This window comes from Oryzias latipes, chromosome 5 (genome assembly GCF_002234675.1).
Source record: "Oryzias latipes chromosome 5, ASM223467v1".
NCBI lineage: Eukaryota > Metazoa > Chordata > Actinopteri > Beloniformes > Adrianichthyidae > Oryzias > Oryzias latipes.
The window spans coordinates 26,074,116-26,091,107 of NC_019863.2; the positions used below are offsets into that span (position 1 = coordinate 26,074,116).

Sequence of the window (16,992 nt, forward strand, 5' to 3'; positions counted from 1 at the left end):
TAAAAATATCATTCATCTGTCTCATTTTGTGCCAATGAAAATTGTGTTTTTGGTGTTTTCAAGATGTTCTTGTAGCATTTTTCTGATGATGATTTAAAAAGAAAGTTCATCTTAAAATTGCATGTCAGAAGATTTCTTTATTCAAGCAGACAAAAAAATGCAGTTGAAAAAAGCTTATAGTAGTGACGTAGACTCTGCTCCATTCCAAGTCCTAGGAAATGACGCAGGTTTTTTAATTTGGCTAAACAGAATAATCAAATTTCAAATTAGTTTGAAACATGATCCGAATAAGTCTTTAAATAAGAAAAGGGGCAGCATGTCAGGTGAATAGATGGACAAAGAAGAGGTGTAGCACGTTTCTTATAGCAGAGAAGCGACAGAGAATTTGTACAACAGGCTGACTGTAGATCTGGAGAGTCACATTGGCAGTTGTACCCTGCAGATCTCTGTGTGAAAACCTTTCATCATGTGGTGCCAGGTCATGGTGTCTTACAGGAAGCTCAGCTCAGCCAGGACTCTTCTGTCTTCTTCATTTTCATGATTTTCTGCGCTCCAGCTCCAACATTCTCCTTTTCTGTGCTCATCCCCGTCTCTCCAACAACTCTCCGCTATCAAGAACCCCTTTTCTCCTCACAGTGTGGTTGAAATTGTTAGGCCTATTAAGGTTTATGGTATTACAGATCTCTAAAATGGGATTTTCCTACTTTTACCAAAGCAGCGGGATTGAACTGGCTTACGGAGGGACATTGGGGCATAAATGACCGTGACTGTGAATAGGTTTTTGTCAGTGCAAGCTCTGTACTGATCAAGAAATTGATATCCAGCTGGTTGGGGGGGGGGGGGGGGGTATAAAACAACTGGCAGATTCCCTGTATGGAGCAGCCCATTAAAGAGACTGAGTCAGGCAGCTTTTTGGCTCCTACGCTTGGATCTATTTCTCTCATGTCGACCAATCTCGCTCTTACGCACTCCTCCTCTGTGTCCACACAACTTTGACTGTGTTTGATCTGGGTCTTGTCTAATGAATCTTTTGATCTCTCTCGCCTTGACGCACAGGCACATCCTAGTTTTCTGCATCTAGAGAAGATCGGCTCTTTCTCAGCCATAAATTTTGGCTTCTGACTGAGTTGCCAATGAGGTTCAGTTATTTGCTCTCTCTCTGTTCCAGACTTTTGTTAACAGAGAAAAGGCTAGTCTACATCAACATTCATTAAAACCCATCCTATCACACATTCCAATCAGTTATGTGCTTGCGTCTTAGTCGGGATTTACAGAAGAGAAAAGAGAAGCAGAGACAAAGATGAGGAGAAAAAGTTGACATTCTGACAGGACTTTACCAAGAGTCGTGGTTTAGTGAACTCCTAACTGAGGAAGAGACAGGGCTGGAGGTTAAATGATCAATAAAGGTATCCCAGGGAAACCAATCAGAGCCTCTCCAAGTAGGAGAGTCTATCTCATCAAAGAAAACAGGATCTCAGTCTGTTGCTTAATCCCCTCCCCTGGTAAAACTTCATCCAGATCAACCTGAACAAAGAGCTTCTTCTAATTTAGAGCTGAAAAAAAGAGAATCTTGTAATTGCTTTTATTTATTTATTTTTTATAGCAATTATTCATTTTGTATTCTGTATTAGAAATTCTGGAAAGACAGAAAGATAATGCTTTATTGATGGAATAAGTGAATTAAAGGTATAATTTTTCTCCATTGCTAAAAATAGTCCCCGCTTTTCTCTCATCTTCCTTTTTTTCTTGTTCTTTGCCAGGGTAATAACCGCCTTTCTGCCCTGTCACTTTTTTGATATATCATCGTCTTATTCACATCAAGGACAAGGCCAGGTGTCGCATTTTCTCTCAGTCGCTACGCTTGTCACACTGCCTCGTCACCCACCGCCTGTTCCAGTCCCTCCCTTCTTCCGTCCCCTCTCTGCTCATTTTTATTACATCTGTCACTCCTTTATTACACAGAGAAGAAAAAAAAGAGGAAATCACTTTTGCCATTTGCAGCCATGCTGTGTTGGCTGAATGCTGCAGGTCTATGTGTGCCTCATTTTCAGCTAGTAAAATCCTGTCAGAGTAAAACCTTGCTTCTGCTCTTTAGTCTTGTCCTTGCACTGCTGCATCTATTACCACCCTCGCTTTCAATACCTGTAACATGGTAATAATTTATTGAGGTGTAACGATTAATTGACTCAATCGATGGATCGACTTCTACTCAATAATCTAATCGACTTATACTTATCAGCAAGTTGTTAATCAAATCGACCACCATTATAAAATCCTTTAAAAATGAAACTATAACACCGATTATAATCGATGTTTTTTAGGTTAGGTTTTTAGGTTTTAAATCGAAGGACCAAGTGCATCAAAGCGGGTAACACACAAGTGATGTCAGCAAAATATGATCAAGTCATCATTATAGTCCAATGTTTGGAAACACTTAGAATTTGGAAAAGACGTGTGACCATACAGTGTGGTAGAATGTTCTAATAATAGTCCGTTGATAACAGTGGACTGACCTTGATGAAATTAAAATGTGAATGGATTTGCCATGAATTCTTGTTTACTTACTTGTTTGTGCATATATTTAAACCTGATTATCTTGCAAAAAATACAAGGAATCTGGAAAATTTCACCTGCTCTGTTCAGTACCCAGGTATTTATCTCTGAGACACACTGGTGGAAGTTTTGGCTAAAGATGTTCTGGATTGATTTTAGGTCAGTGAATCGAACCGTCAAAATGAACCAATATTGACTGTTAATTTTATCGTCAACCACAAATTATGATATGAACTGAATTGTTGTTAAAATGAATCGTTACTCCCCTATTAATTTAGCTCACACTGCAAAAGCCCTGATGGAGACCTTGGGCTCTCACAGATCTTCAGATGGACAGACAGACAGAGAGACATGGGTGTCCTGTCCCACCTCCCTTTGATTCCTGGCAGAGAGCAGCTGCGTTCAGAGACACCAGACAAAAAAAAAAAAACAGTTTAAACTTCATATTGATTTGTGATCATTCAGGTCGCAAAACCAATTGCTAAAAAATATGACACAAGCTGATCCCATCATCGACAATTGGATGTACAATTGCGTGCATATTGTACTTATTTCGAGCGATTAATAGACAGGATGGCGGAGAAAACGCGATAAAGAAAATTACCACTTCCATGTCTCAGGATTTCAAAGACAAGGCCTTTCTAAATACAAGAGGGGTCAGACATTAGTTCATTCTGAATCAGTTAAAAAAAAACTTTCACTACATAATTTCTTTCTAATGCAACTGCATATTCAATGAAGATATTGAGCAGGTAGGAAATAATTTCAAATTCAACTCTGTTTTTAAGTACGGTTGTTACGGCTCGTAACCGAAAAACCCAAACGCAGGAAGGACTCGAAACCAACTGTAGTGTAGTCAAAAGATTTACTCGAAAAACTCGAGGAAACAATCATCAGAGACACTGAACAAACAGGACGCTGCGACACTGAAAACAACAAGGACAGAAACTTAAATACCAAACACATAATCAGGAACTGAAAACAGCTGTGAGAAACAGGTGAACACACAGAGGGGGGAGGAGGAGGGTGCAGCTGCCAGCTGATCCATGACAACGGTATAGTTATTTGGTATGTTGAGCCGTTTAGAATACAAAATAAACCCTGATGGATCACCTACTTTGTCTTGTCTGTGCCATTAATTAACAACACATTTATTCATATAGATTTGAGCATATTCAGAAAAAAGAAAGTTTTATATGTATAAATAGAATCTCAAAGAGCCCCAAATATGAGTACAACTAAAACACCAAACCACTAAAAAGCTGCAGTCAATCAGGCTTAAAAAGCATAAACGCGAATCAGAAACTCATCCCAGTTATGGCGGACGGTCGAAAGTGAAACTGACAGACTTTAGTATGAACTAAAACTCACGATTGCGTTAGGGACGCAATACGATTGATGCGATGTCCGCATTAGGACCCTCCAGTATTCTTAGCTGTGTTTCATACAACAACAGCATGGCTCTGCATGTGTTACTGAAAGATTGAAGACGGTTTGACGAACCTGACACCTGTCCAGTCAGAGCTGGATCTGACTGGGCCGGTGTTCAAAGTGACAGCTACTCCTTAAAGCTGACAACATCGCAACTGGAGGAGCTTAGAAGACGTACAGACGGTGTGAAATGGCAGCTTGAGGGAAAGAGCTGAGTGAAAACAGCTATTTTCTGTACCTCAGCAGCTTCTGACACCAAGCTGAGGGCATCAGAGGAATGTTAACGTGTTTGATTGAAGGGAAACACCGCCCACATGCTCCTAACAAGATAAAATTAATATAATCACAAATGCCACACAAACTGAAAGGTAATTATCTTAAAAAATTTGATTTTTTTTCCCCTCTCCAGCACAGATCTAATAAAAGCATCTTTGGAGGTTTCGCTGACTTTCTCAGGCATTGCAGCATTGATCAAATGTGGACCACAGGAATAACTGCATCAGTGATTTATCTTCCTGCTCTCCTGTTTGTATCTCTGTTGTGGTTTAATACACATGTCACCATCCTTTAAACGAGGGGGAGGGCTGGGAGCCTGGAGGATGCCTGGGCAGGATGGAGAAAAAGCATGTTTGGAACTTGGCTTGACAAATGCAGAATGCAGTCGTGATTTATAATTAAACATCTTCAAAAACAAGCTGGAATGGCAAAGATAACAGCATGCGATGAATCTGGCCTTGGTTTTGTTCCTGAGTTGAAGCTGCATAGCTGCCAAGAATTGATTCACTTTGTGTTTAGTTACAGAACCTGGCAGAGGCTGATTTCTGAGGGAAAGGAGAACATCAGAGGCAGCTTGTTAAGAAAAGAAGGTAAGGCTGTTTCACACCCCGAACCTTTCTTTTCATCTTTTCACTTTTGTGTTAATAGAGGTTTTGTCTTTATTGTTACCATTCATACTTATCAACAAAAATGTGTTAGTGTAATACCTCGTCTTTATGATTTAAAGTAATTACAGAGCTCAATGATTGGAGGTTCCTCCCTCCATTCCACCTTTACATCTCTGAGGATATCATCCCATCATCCCAGCAGATATATGTCTGATTTTTGTTGCTGCTGTTGTGGATTTCACAGATCCCCGGGGAAATAATACATAGTGCAGTGTTGACACTTACTGTCAACACTTTATTTACTGCAGGGGAGCATTTGCGTTAGCTCTGCAAAAAGCTCCTGCATCATGCTTACGCGCCTAATTTGATTTTGCATGCCAATTTGCTCAGTACAAACAAGATTCCTGTGCCTGTGGTGTCATGATCAAAGAAAACATGTGAGTAGTGTGTGTGGACACGGTATGTGCTGACAGGTCACGAGTCCAACGTCAACAACTAGGGGAAAAACACTGATAGAAAAAAGATTTGAGAGATAAAACAAGGATTAATGAGTTGGCTGGAAAGCTTCAGCACTGCTAAGGGATGCAAACTCTCCAAACCTGCAAAAGTCTCCTGGTTAGAGGTTGGTTGCATGTGCTGTAACAGAAGTCATCTTGTGTGAACAGCTGGGAAGCAGCAGAAACAGCAGCTTTCAACACATGTTTGCATTATTATGTGCACAGCTGTGCACAGCTGACTCATTACCACTTGCAAAAACATCAGTATGCAAGACTGCAATCAGCCCCTCTTTTGCATTTACAGACATCTCTCCACAAGGGGTTCCCAGCAATGCTGTGATCGTTTGCTATTAAATAAAATATGCCTTACTTAAAAACTTTTTTACGAGAGAACTTTTCATACCAGCAGAACCTCTTCTTTCCTTTCTTTCTTGTGTCTGTGACAACCAGTAAGAGCAGACACGTGAATGACATGCCTTTGGTGAGATATTCTGTTTGAGGGCTGATCTCCATTTCAAACCCCAGCAAGAGGACAGCGCTCATCTGTGCTTTCTTCCCTGTCCTCTTGTTGGAACCGGGGGCCGTCACCAGCGTGGAATAAAAGCTCAAAGTCTTTAAGAAAACTCTTCAAAGGTGCAGTTCATCCTCTCTGTGAAGACCTTTAGTGTGCACACAGCTTTCATATGAAGAGCTACATTATAATCCCTTCTTATTTCTTGCATTTGATTGCCTCAGGTGCTTTTGGTGCTGTCTGCATAAAAGGGGATATTTTACCTCAACGCTCTAAAGAATTGTCCTTCCATAACTTGCAATTTCTTCCAAAGTTAAGGTACCACTTTGGATTTTTCAGATCCGATTCTTGACCTTCATTTTGTAGTTCACAACACAGGAACTTGTCGGCTTGCTCCCATACTCCTTCCTGCCTTCTGCCAGCTGATAGACAGTCAAATATTAAAGTGCTCTGTTTTGAACTGGGCTTAATTGATTCTTTCCGCCTGGTGCACACAGAATGGGCTGACAGCAGGCGATAGGGGCTTTGTCAACATCGGGCATGCTGCCTGAAGCTCAGGACAGCACCCCAATAAAACCCCCTGTGAGCGTGCCAACCTGTGGCGCCACACACATTGAGGCCACTCAACACTCCAGCCAAGCTTTATAGTATCAACACAGAAGCAGTTCATTCTTTTACTGTGTGTCAGCCCTCAACTGCTAGCTGGGAAGTCAGCTCTCCATTTGAAAAAAAACGGCTGTTATGACAAAAGCTTGAAGAAGAAAAAACCTCCTCTGCCCACATGCATAATCATTTGCATAATGTAACTTAAGCAATCTGGGTTGATGGTGCTGAAAGGAGCATTCATCTGAGTTCCACAAAAGGACTTTTCTTCCGATCCCCTGATCTTGCCGTTGGGATAATCACTCGAATATCCCTTAAAACAGTTGTGCTTATAAAAGAGCCCACCAAGCATAGGAAGACATGAATTATGGCGTTTTTGGGGAAGCAGGAAAAAACTGCTAAAAATCCTTGTTAAAGTCGTTTTACCTTGAATCATTTTGTGCTCTGTCAAGTCACAGATTAGCTGCAATAAATGGACACCACACTGCAGCAGAAGGGTTGTGCATCACCTATAGCTAACAAGGGAGAATGCAAACTATGAAGGCATCAACACTGCAACAAAATAAACACAACATGAGGACGCAAACTGACGTCAGACTATGTGAACTACACTAATAGTTGTTACTCACTTCAACAAGCTTTTATAATCAGATTTATAATCATTTATGCATATTTGAAATATCAAATATTTAAGAAGGCTAACCCAGCTGAGTCTTCATAGAAACACATTTTGGAACCCCCAGCTTTCTATGAGTAAATTTGCAGTTGAAAAGTGATCTGAGTGTTGGTGCTCTGCTATCTGTAAAAGCGGATTCAGAGGAAATCTTATAACACAAACAGTTCCAAAACACAGCTTTTTTTTTGTCTTTGAGTTTCAAATTTGGAGGTAAAACTTTTCCAGCATATCATGTTGCCCACATTTGCTGAGGAATGCAATGTTTAAGGCCTGTTCACACCGGGACGAATTTCGCCGGCGATTTTCGCCGACGTTTAACGCCTCGTGAATAAACAAAGGGCACCAATGAGAGTGTGCACACCGCCGCGAAAAAACGCCACGCGTCAGAGCGTCAAAAAAAAAAACGCCTCGGGTTCGTTTTTTTTTTTCGACGCGTCGCGTCGAAATCTATTCAACCAATGAGAATGGCGCTTTTGCACACGTGTCTGGAGCTTCTGAAGTTACAGTAAAACACAACTTGGGGGCGCTCAAACACAAAACTGCCTTGCTGAACACACATACCAGCGAAGAAGATGGACGCCGTGTAGCGTCTACACAGCAGCGAAGAAATAATGACGGACATTCTAAAATATCCCCGAACCAAGCACCAGTTGGAGCAACTGGTGCTTGAAATATTCACGTTTTCTTTGTATGATTCTGACAAGCGTGTAAATACTTGCTCTCTTCTTCTGAGGGAAAAGCGACTTTAAGAAGCGTAAAGTTGAGCAGCGCCACCTTGTGTACAGGAGTATTTCTGTTTACATTAAGCGCCATCTAATGTCAGGGAATGAAATTGCATGTTCGCTCAGCTCATCGTCAGCGAAAATCGCCTGGGTGTGAACACAAAAAACGTGGCGAAAAACACTGGCGAATAACGCCTGGCGAATATTCGTCCCGGTGTGTACGGGCCTTGAGCCTGTTTTTTTATTTACAGTCTTCGCAGTGAGTCCTTTGGGTCTCAGGAATTCGAGACTGAAGGCCCGTACACACCGGGACGAATATTCGCCAGGCGTTATTCGCCAGCGTTTTTCGCCACGTTTTTTGTGTTCACACCCAGGCGATTTTCGCTGACGGTGAGCCGAGCGAACATGCAATTTCATTCCCTGACATTAGATGGCGCTTAATGTAAACAGAAATACTCCTGTACACAAGGTGGCGCTGCTCAACTTTACGCTTCTTAAAGTCGCTTTTCCCTCAGAAGAAGAGAGCAAGTATTTACACGCTTGTCAGAATCATACAAAGAAAACGTGAATATTTCAAGCACCAGTTGCTCCAACTGGTGCTTGGTTCGGGGATATTTTAGAATGTCCGTCATTATTTCTTCGCTGCTGTGTAGACGCTACACGGCGTCCATCTTCTTCGCTGGTATGTGTGTTCAGCAAGGCAGTTTTGTGTTTGAGCGCCCCCAAGTTGTGTTTTACTGTAACTTCAGAAGCTCCAGACACGTGTGCAAAAGCGCCATTCTCATTGGTCGAATACATTTCGACGCGACGCGTCGAAAAAAAAACCGAACCCGAGGCGTTTTGTTTTTTTTGACGCTTTGGCGCGTGGCGTTTTTTCGCGTCGGTGTGCACACTCTCATTGGTGCCCTTTGTTTAGTCACGAGGCGTTAAACGTCGGCGAAAATCGCCGGCGAAATTCGTCCCGGTGTGAACAGGCCTTCACAGACAGCAAATTCAGACCAAGCGTTACCCCATCAGTTTAATTGGTTTTACATACCTATTTGTCTTAAATTATGGCCCCCGAACACATTTCCTCAATTTTTGATGAAGCAATTTTTTCCTCAAGTTTCCTCAAGGTGGCCTAGTGGTTAGCCTTCTTGCGTCACAGCAAGAAGGTCCTGTTTCAAATCCTGGCTGGGTTCTTTCTGTGTGGAGTTTGTATGTTCTCATGCATCCATTTACTCTTGCCACTTCAGCTTCCTCCCACCGCCCAAAAACTTGTTACTTAGGTTGATTTGTGATTCTAAATTGGCCCGTAGGTGTAAATGTGCGACACTCTGTGTGAACCTGTGAAGTGCTGGTTGAACTGTCCAGGGACGACAGTGGCTGGGTAGACTCCAGCAATGACGTGACCCTGGACAGAAGTAAGCAGGTTTAGAAAATAGATGGATCATTATAATTAAGTTTATCACTTTTGCAGTCTGCCTCTGAATTCCTTGAGTGTCATAGCGAATTATATTCGACACACAATACTGTATGTTTAACTGTGCTGTGCGTTGTACTTTCTTGAGTTGTCGTGCCACCCTCTAAACTCTTTAATGTGTTGTTGGCTGACTTCTGGTCCAACAAAATTAGGTCAGTTCAGTAACATTTTTTAATAATACGTTATGTATACAGCCATGTTAGAGCCAGAAAAATCTGGGATTGGTCTGAGTCGGTCTGAGTCAACATTTCAAGGGCAACCACTCTCGCCAATCAGGAGGAAGCTTATTGGAAGTTCACACCCCTACCATTTAAAAGCAGGATTTAAGTAATCTGTCAATCAAATGTTTTAACCCTTCAATGTGGAGGCCAGCAGGCACCAAATACTTTTTTGAGGTTTCTGCTTAGCCAGTAAATAACTTCAAAAACTTAAAATAAAGAAAAGTCATGAAAAACATTACAATTAGCAAGAACATGTAAAAGTTAACATTTAACAAAAGTAACATTTGATTATTTTTCATTAGACGTCTATTGGATTTTGGCTTCTTGGAACTAGTGGATACTTCCTGTTTGGAACTGCTGGGGGGGGGGGGTTTGTCACTCAGTCCATATACATTCAAAGGTCAGAATGAATAAAAACCTGTAACAAATACAAAAATATTGATTCCACTGCCTTTACATTAATTGGATTTTAAGATTGCTGTCATCCAGAATTCAATTTGCTGGATTTCCCACAATCAGTTTTTCCTTATATTTCTGTTTGTTGCCATTTTTCCTGAATATAATAAAGCTCAGACAGGTTATGCTTTAAAAAGGTGTTTTCCTTTTGACAAAAGAAGAAGAGTTAGCTAGTTCGCCACAAAGCTTATTAGTACTGTCTGCTTCTTACATGTCAGTGTAAGGAGGCAGGTCAGGTTTTGCTTCTGCTCAGCTGAAACGGCTTTAACGGCAGAATAGTGCTAAAATCAAACAGACTATTAAAGTTTAATTGTTTTGCAGTTTTACTCCACAACCCAGTAGAAAACAGATCTTGGTCATTTGACATGCTCCTAAGACCTTATTGCCCAACACATACGACGTTTTTATGCAAATTTGAAATTTTACAATATCTGGCTTCAATGTTAAGGTCATTAACTGGATTTTTGCAACAATAAAACTATTTCCTTTGTTCCTCTTTATCCTGTTAAGCATGGTGTGTCTATCCCTCTCTTGCGTGCTTATCATATAAATTTACCGTCCATTTTACAACCAGCAGGGTTCGGCTTTGCCCCCTTCATTTTATGCACTTGCTGCTCCATGTTGTTGGTCCTAGTATCAGTGATCTTGGGTCTCAAAGACATTCATTAAATGCACATATTTGTCTGCAGTATTTTTTTCATGAATCTGATTGACCTTTTTGCTGCCGGTGATCCACAGTAAATAGCCATAGGTGCTGGGTAATCCCTTCACGGTTGAAAAGCTTCCTCTGACTCCACAATGGTGCTTTATTTTCCATCGTAGCTGATGGATGTGTGTGATGAGAGGGTTTGAAGCTGCGTGGGGGCAGTGGCTGACGGTTAGATGATTACTCTCTCAGAAAAACGGCGCTCTGACCGCGCACTAATTGCAGCATCATGTGGAAGAACTCAACGCTGCGCCGGTTTATTCTTATTTAGAGATGGGAGGGGCCAGCAGGGCGACGTCAGGTGTGAGAAGGGAGCATTTTAAACTGTAAATGGGTACCTCACCATGTCAGAAGTGGCCTCTCATGACAAGTAATCACATTTCTGAGTACAGAGCAGGATTTCATTTCCACTCGAGTGCTGCAGAATTGAAGGGGTGTATCCAGGGACCTGCTGGGGGTCATGATCACCGCTGCAGAGTCGGGGCAACAGCTGGCTGCTGTGGAGAGTTAAGTCCCAGAGATCAATGCTGTCACCCTGATATGAGCCCATGGAGGCATGTGATGAGATAAAGAAGAGATAAAAAGGTGATGCTCTGATGCAGAGGCTGACAGTAGGACAGCAGGTGCTGAAGCATTTCATTCACTCTCTGACTCCCTCTGGTTTTGTCATAGTTAATAATCGTAAAAACTAAAAAGCTAATAGCAACAAAATTAATTACGGAAAAAAACAATCACAAAGTAAGGAGACATTAATGATCAACAAACTGAAAATATTCTGAGGAAGTCTGAACAAAAACCAGTAACGGCTGTGATTATCTAATCATAAAGCTGGAACAAAATAATGAAGAAAAGCAACAGATAATTAAATATTAAACAAAAGCTGCACAAATATAAGTTAAAAAAAATGTCAACAAAATGACAAAAAAACATATTCTTCTGTTGAGTCTTGTTCCAGGTAGAGACATTGGGTCAGGCAAAATAATTGACTTTGTGTGGCTGTCTGTCTGCTGTCTGTCTGCACGTGTCAGAGCATTGTTCTGTGACACTTTGCAATAAAATGAAGTGTATTGACATACACTGAAACAAATGAATAATCACCGGCCACTTCATCAATTATTATTACGCTAACTCAAGAATTTAGAATCTGTTATTTTCGTACTTTCTTAATACTATTTTTAGGTCAATATAATATTGGAAAAAATGATTATCCACCCATTAATAATTATGTATTACTTTTTTAATTATCCAAGCACTAATTCTTTTGAGATAATGTTGGGTTGTTGAATAATTACAGTATTACATTTTAGGAATATTTTTCTCTTGGGAAAGTTTTGTATCAGAAGGTTCCTTTCATTGTTTTTATTTCCAGTTTATATTTCTTAAATGTACATTTAAATTTTTTTAACTTCTTCCACTTTCGGCTTCTCCCATCAGGGGTCGCCACAGCGAACAAGTCGCATGGTAAATTTGGCAATGTTTTACGCCGGATGCCCTTCCTGACGCAACCTTCTCAAACCGGGCTTGGAACCGGCACAGAGGTAGAGAAGGGAACAGGGAGCAGCCCGGAGTTGAACCCTGGTTTCACGGACGGAAGGCGCCGCAAACCAGCACGAGCTAAACCGGCTCCCTATTTAAATTTTTTTAACTGATAAAAATAATTCTGTCTCCTAAGTTGCTTGGAATCTCTGTGGAATTTTTTTTTAGCCATTTTCCTTTTTTTAATCATAACTCACATAAATCTTATTTAGCTTTCATGTATTTGTAAGCTGGTTTTTAATGTGAATGTAGTCAGCAAGAAAAACAGATATTCTATTTTAGCTGCAGTGCATCAATTATAAAAATCCATCAGTGCAATAAAATGTCTCCATCTTAAATATGGTCAATAAAGCAACTGCGGTACAACCCATGTCAACAACAGAGAATACTGTAACATCCACAAATGAGATGGAGAGGTCCAAAGCACAAATGTGCAATAATGAGCTCAGTTCACTGGTTTGTAAAAAAAAAAGAAGGCCTGAAGCCAAACAGAAATTATGTTTTTTTAAAGCAAAGCTGCAATAACCAGGTTTCTCTCAGCAGGAAAACAAGAGAAAAGAAACAAAGAAGGCTGGAGTCCAGTCCAGTGATTAATGTTACTGTATTTAATTAAAACAAAGGCTGTAAACTCGGTTAATTGCAGTGCAATTAAACACTGAGCTCTGGCTTTAATTTTCTATTTAAATTCAAAGTATCTTTGGTCAGCAGAACCTTTATTTAGTGTTAAAAAATAAGACCTTTTTTAGCATTTCCATGTGTGCAAGTTTGCCGGCAACTTTTTTGCCCAGTTGCACAGAAAACTGTGAGGTCAGAGATGCTGGGACAGGCAACAAGCATGTGTGTGTCTCTTTCGGCTTTTCCCATCAGGGGTCGCCACAGCGAACAAGTCGCATGGTAAACTTGGCAATGTTTTACGCCGGATGCCCTTCCTGACGCAACCTTCTCAAACCGGGCTCGGAACCGGCACAGAGGTGGAGAAGGGAACAGGGAGCAGCCCGGAGTCGAACCCTGGTTTCACGGACGGAAGGCGCCGCAAACCAGCACGAGCTAAACCGGCTCCCTGCTGGACAGGCAACAAGCATCACCCAGAGTAAAGACAGAACCACTTCTGTTGGATCCATTGAAGCTCTCATTAAAAGGCTGCCAGCCCCTTTGCAATTCAATACAATATCAATACTGTAGCACCGCAGAAAGACCTCCAGAGATGTTAGGCTGGCTGCTGGCAGCTCTGCTGTCATTACTGTGCAGGCAAGACGCCAGAGAGCCCCTTCACAGACCACTTAGGATCCCCCCATGGTCCCAAACACAGGTCATGATGGGCAGATAGGTTATAGAGCAGCTGTCCTACTGATGAGGCGAAGAGAAGAGGATACTGACCTGGGGAAGTGGAGATGTGACAACTCAAGGGGTTGAGGAAGATTTGTGTGTAGAACTAGCATTCTGACCTCACCCCACCGTATTTGTTTGCTGTCTGTATTTGAAGTGTTGGATTGTCACAATAAAAGTTTGTGTTAGAACACAGCAAAAGAAAAAAAGTCTGAAAAACACACTTACTTTACTTCTGTATTCAGGAAATCTGCATTTTGGCATACAAGTCGAGATTCCCGCTGGGAAAAACGGCAGCCTCTCAATGTCTCTGCGGTGGTTTCTTAGGGAGGAGGGAGGGAAATAAGTGGCCATGCATAGCTAGACTTCGTAATTCAGGTCGCTGTGTGGGGCTCTCTTTTCTGTGCTCCCATATTAAGCCACCGTGTGGTTCCGATAGGGGAAGCAGGATCAGCATGTGCGACTCTAAAGCATCAGTAATCCGCTGACAAAGAAGGCCTGGAGAAAGACACTGAACGAAAGTGGGGGTCGGGGACAGAGAATGGGAAAAGCAAGAAAGGACCACCGCATTTTTACCATCTTCCTTTCCCCAGGGGTGCACTTAAAAAAGGAAAGAAGATTCTCTACAGAACTGCAGCACCAACCTGATTGTAAGATTCAAAAGAAATCTGCAGGTCTGGTCACCTGTGCCACTTCCACCCTGAGCCTCTCACCTTGAATCTTTCATTCATTTAGGCTGTTTGCTGTAAGTTGAAACCCATATTAAGTCGGAACCATTAGGAGCAGTCCCCGGTGAAGCTGCTAACTTGATGGCAGGAAAGAAATTCCACGTAATTAAAATACAACATGACGGAGGAGAACCTTTAAGCCCTGTGGAACAGGATCTAATTTTACCAATGTGCAAGCAGCTTGCAACCCAGAAGTAAACACTATTTAGGGATATAATGGCACATAAAGCAAACTGTTGTTTCTGACACCGAAATGGCATTTTCTTTAAGTCACACACAAATCCTCTTTTGATCTATTGTAAAACTGTTCCCAGTAGTCTTTAAATTATGATTATGCCAATTCTAGGTGGGAAAAAAACAGTGTGTTTCCTAAGACAGTAGAGTCTAGGGGCAGTAGAAATTCAATTAGAAATTCAACTCTGAGTCGTGGCCTGTCCTGACTTCCCATCATCCCTTTGTTTGTGCACTCCCTATCATACAGCCCCTCACATCCCCAACCTAATAATTGCAACAAATAAGGCAAAAAAATTTGGAGCAATCCACCCAAAAAACTTGAATGAGGAGAATGAAGACGTTAATAGATCAATTTGTCTGCAAGTGAATGCATCAGAATGGAGCGGAGCAGGGAGCTTGTGGACCGCCGACTGTAGTACCTATGTCACAGCTTCAGGCTTTTTCAAACAGCATTTATTTCATCTGCTCCAGAGTCACAACAATTTGCTTAAAGAAATTCCGAGAAACAATTTTATGCCTGTCCTTTATCATGAGGAAAATGCTAAAAAAAATATGTAAAAAACACCAAAAACCTAATTTTCATTGGAGTGGGTCTTCAAGTGGTGTTTGTTTTTCCACGGGGGTCTCTCAGAGCCCAGTTTGATACCCTGAGGTCTTAATACGATGATTAGTTTGATGGAATTGAAAATCCTGCTTGATGTGTTTATAATCCATTTAGCTGAGATGGGACATTGTAGGGGGGCTTTGACTCTGGTCAATAACTGCCAATGAGAGACTGTCATCACTCTGCGGGCAGCTCTGTCCACCAGCTTGCTCACTTGTTTCAGCTGTCAAGCCTCTTGTCAAAGGAGCTGGCCCTTGTGCCGCTCCCCCGGTAACATTAGAAAAACCACTTTCCTGTCCAAACTCCAACAGGACAGGAAAGACCAGGACAGCTGTGGACTACAAAGAAGCCCCCATTTCACAAGTATTTATCCCAAAAGTTAGAGGGGCAACTTCTTAGCTGTCAGAGAATCGTTCTGGAGGGGAGGGTTACTGTGGGGGGTTGACCTAAGGCAGTGACAATCGGGGCTCTGTTTGTGTTTTCTTTTTCACCACTTAAGGCTCTCATGGAGCAGGCTTGGGGGGGGACTGGTAAATGCCCTGACCCTACCGTGGACCTTGACTGAAGCTGTCTAAAAAAGCCCAGACCACCACGGAAGCCCCACATGCCATTTAGTTGCTGTTGGAAACAGAAGGCAAAAGTAAAGTGGACATGTGTGAACGAGAGCCGAAACTGGCTTCTCGGTAGATTAGGACTGAGTTCAGTCAACCAAACATCCTCACTGGGTTTGACATTGTTTTTGTGTGAGGCTGCAACAAACCCTTATTTCATCTTTACTGAGACAGTTTGTGAAATCTCCTTGATGTCCCTCCAGGCTTGTTTGGGTTGAGCAATTTGTGAACAAAGCAACCGTATGAGCTCTTTATTTATTCAATATTTGAGAAAACCAGTCAACTCTTATTTCTTTTTATGTCCAGAGAACGAGGTTCTCTAATAGTTGGTGTGTACGCTGGCTGCTGCACACGTGTGTGTATTTATAGTCAACATAGCAGGCACAGCGAGTCTGTCAGAGCTCTTTGTTCTGCAAACCAGAACACATCATGACTGGGCCTTTTGTCTGATCTGACACCATCATACAGACTTTCATTTTCTACCTCTCTCATTCTGCCTACAGTTTGTCCTCCCCCGTGTGATTTCTTTCTTCTTTTTTTTTTGTCCCACACTAAACTGCACACCTGCCGTTCTGCCTCCTTCACATGGAAAACATTTAAAAGATAAAGAGAAGTGGGGATTGTGGAAGGGTAAAGCTGGGATGATTCCTCCTTGTGGGTGAGCGTGTACTCAGCTCTAAAGTTCAAATTTCAGCACAGACAGTAAAAGCTCCGTCATTCAAACACACGTGTTTGGGATAAAAAAATTATTTTCGCAATAAGACGAATACCTTTTTTGCAGAAACAAACGCTGAAAAAGTAAATTAAATTCTTCATGCTTGTAAGCATGAGTAGGTGAACTTGTCCAATCACTTGAGTCAATCTAAAGAGGTTATGTTAAGTGATTGTTGTCTTTTCTTTACTTACAACAATCCAAATAAGAAACTTGGGGAAATTAGCGTTGCTGGACATTATTAAGATTCTTTTTTTAAAAGTTCCACCATTTAACAGAAACATTTTAAGTACTTGGGGTCAACAGTTCAGTGTGATGGGGAGTGTGGAAAAGAGGTGAAGAGGCGAGTGCAGGCAGGTTGGAGCGGGTGGAGGAAAGTGTCAGGAGTGTTGTGTGACAGAAGAGTGCCAGCAAGACTCAAAGGAAAGGTGTACAAGACAGTGGTGAGACCAGCTCTGCTCTATGGGTTAGAGACGGTAGCAGTGAGACAGAGACAAGAGGCTGAGATGGAGGTAGCAG

At 41.8% G+C, this 16,992-nt stretch overlaps 1 protein-coding gene across 4 annotated transcripts in view; it reads left to right on the top strand.

Moving 5' to 3' along the window:
- The window catches only part of LOC101162832 (extracellular sulfatase Sulf-2), a 43,124-nt gene that overhangs the window by 3,996 nt on the left and 22,136 nt on the right, over positions 1-16,992 (top strand). For 2 of the 4 annotated variants that reach the window (XM_004069084.4, XM_011475383.3), the window contains exon 2: positions 4,780-4,850. The exons of 1 other annotated variant lie outside the window; for it this stretch is intronic. The gene's annotated coding sequence lies outside the window, so the exon portion shown is untranslated. The remainder of the gene's footprint in view (positions 1-4,779; positions 4,851-16,992) is intronic. One more of the 4 variants, XM_011475382.3, reaches the window with a different exon arrangement.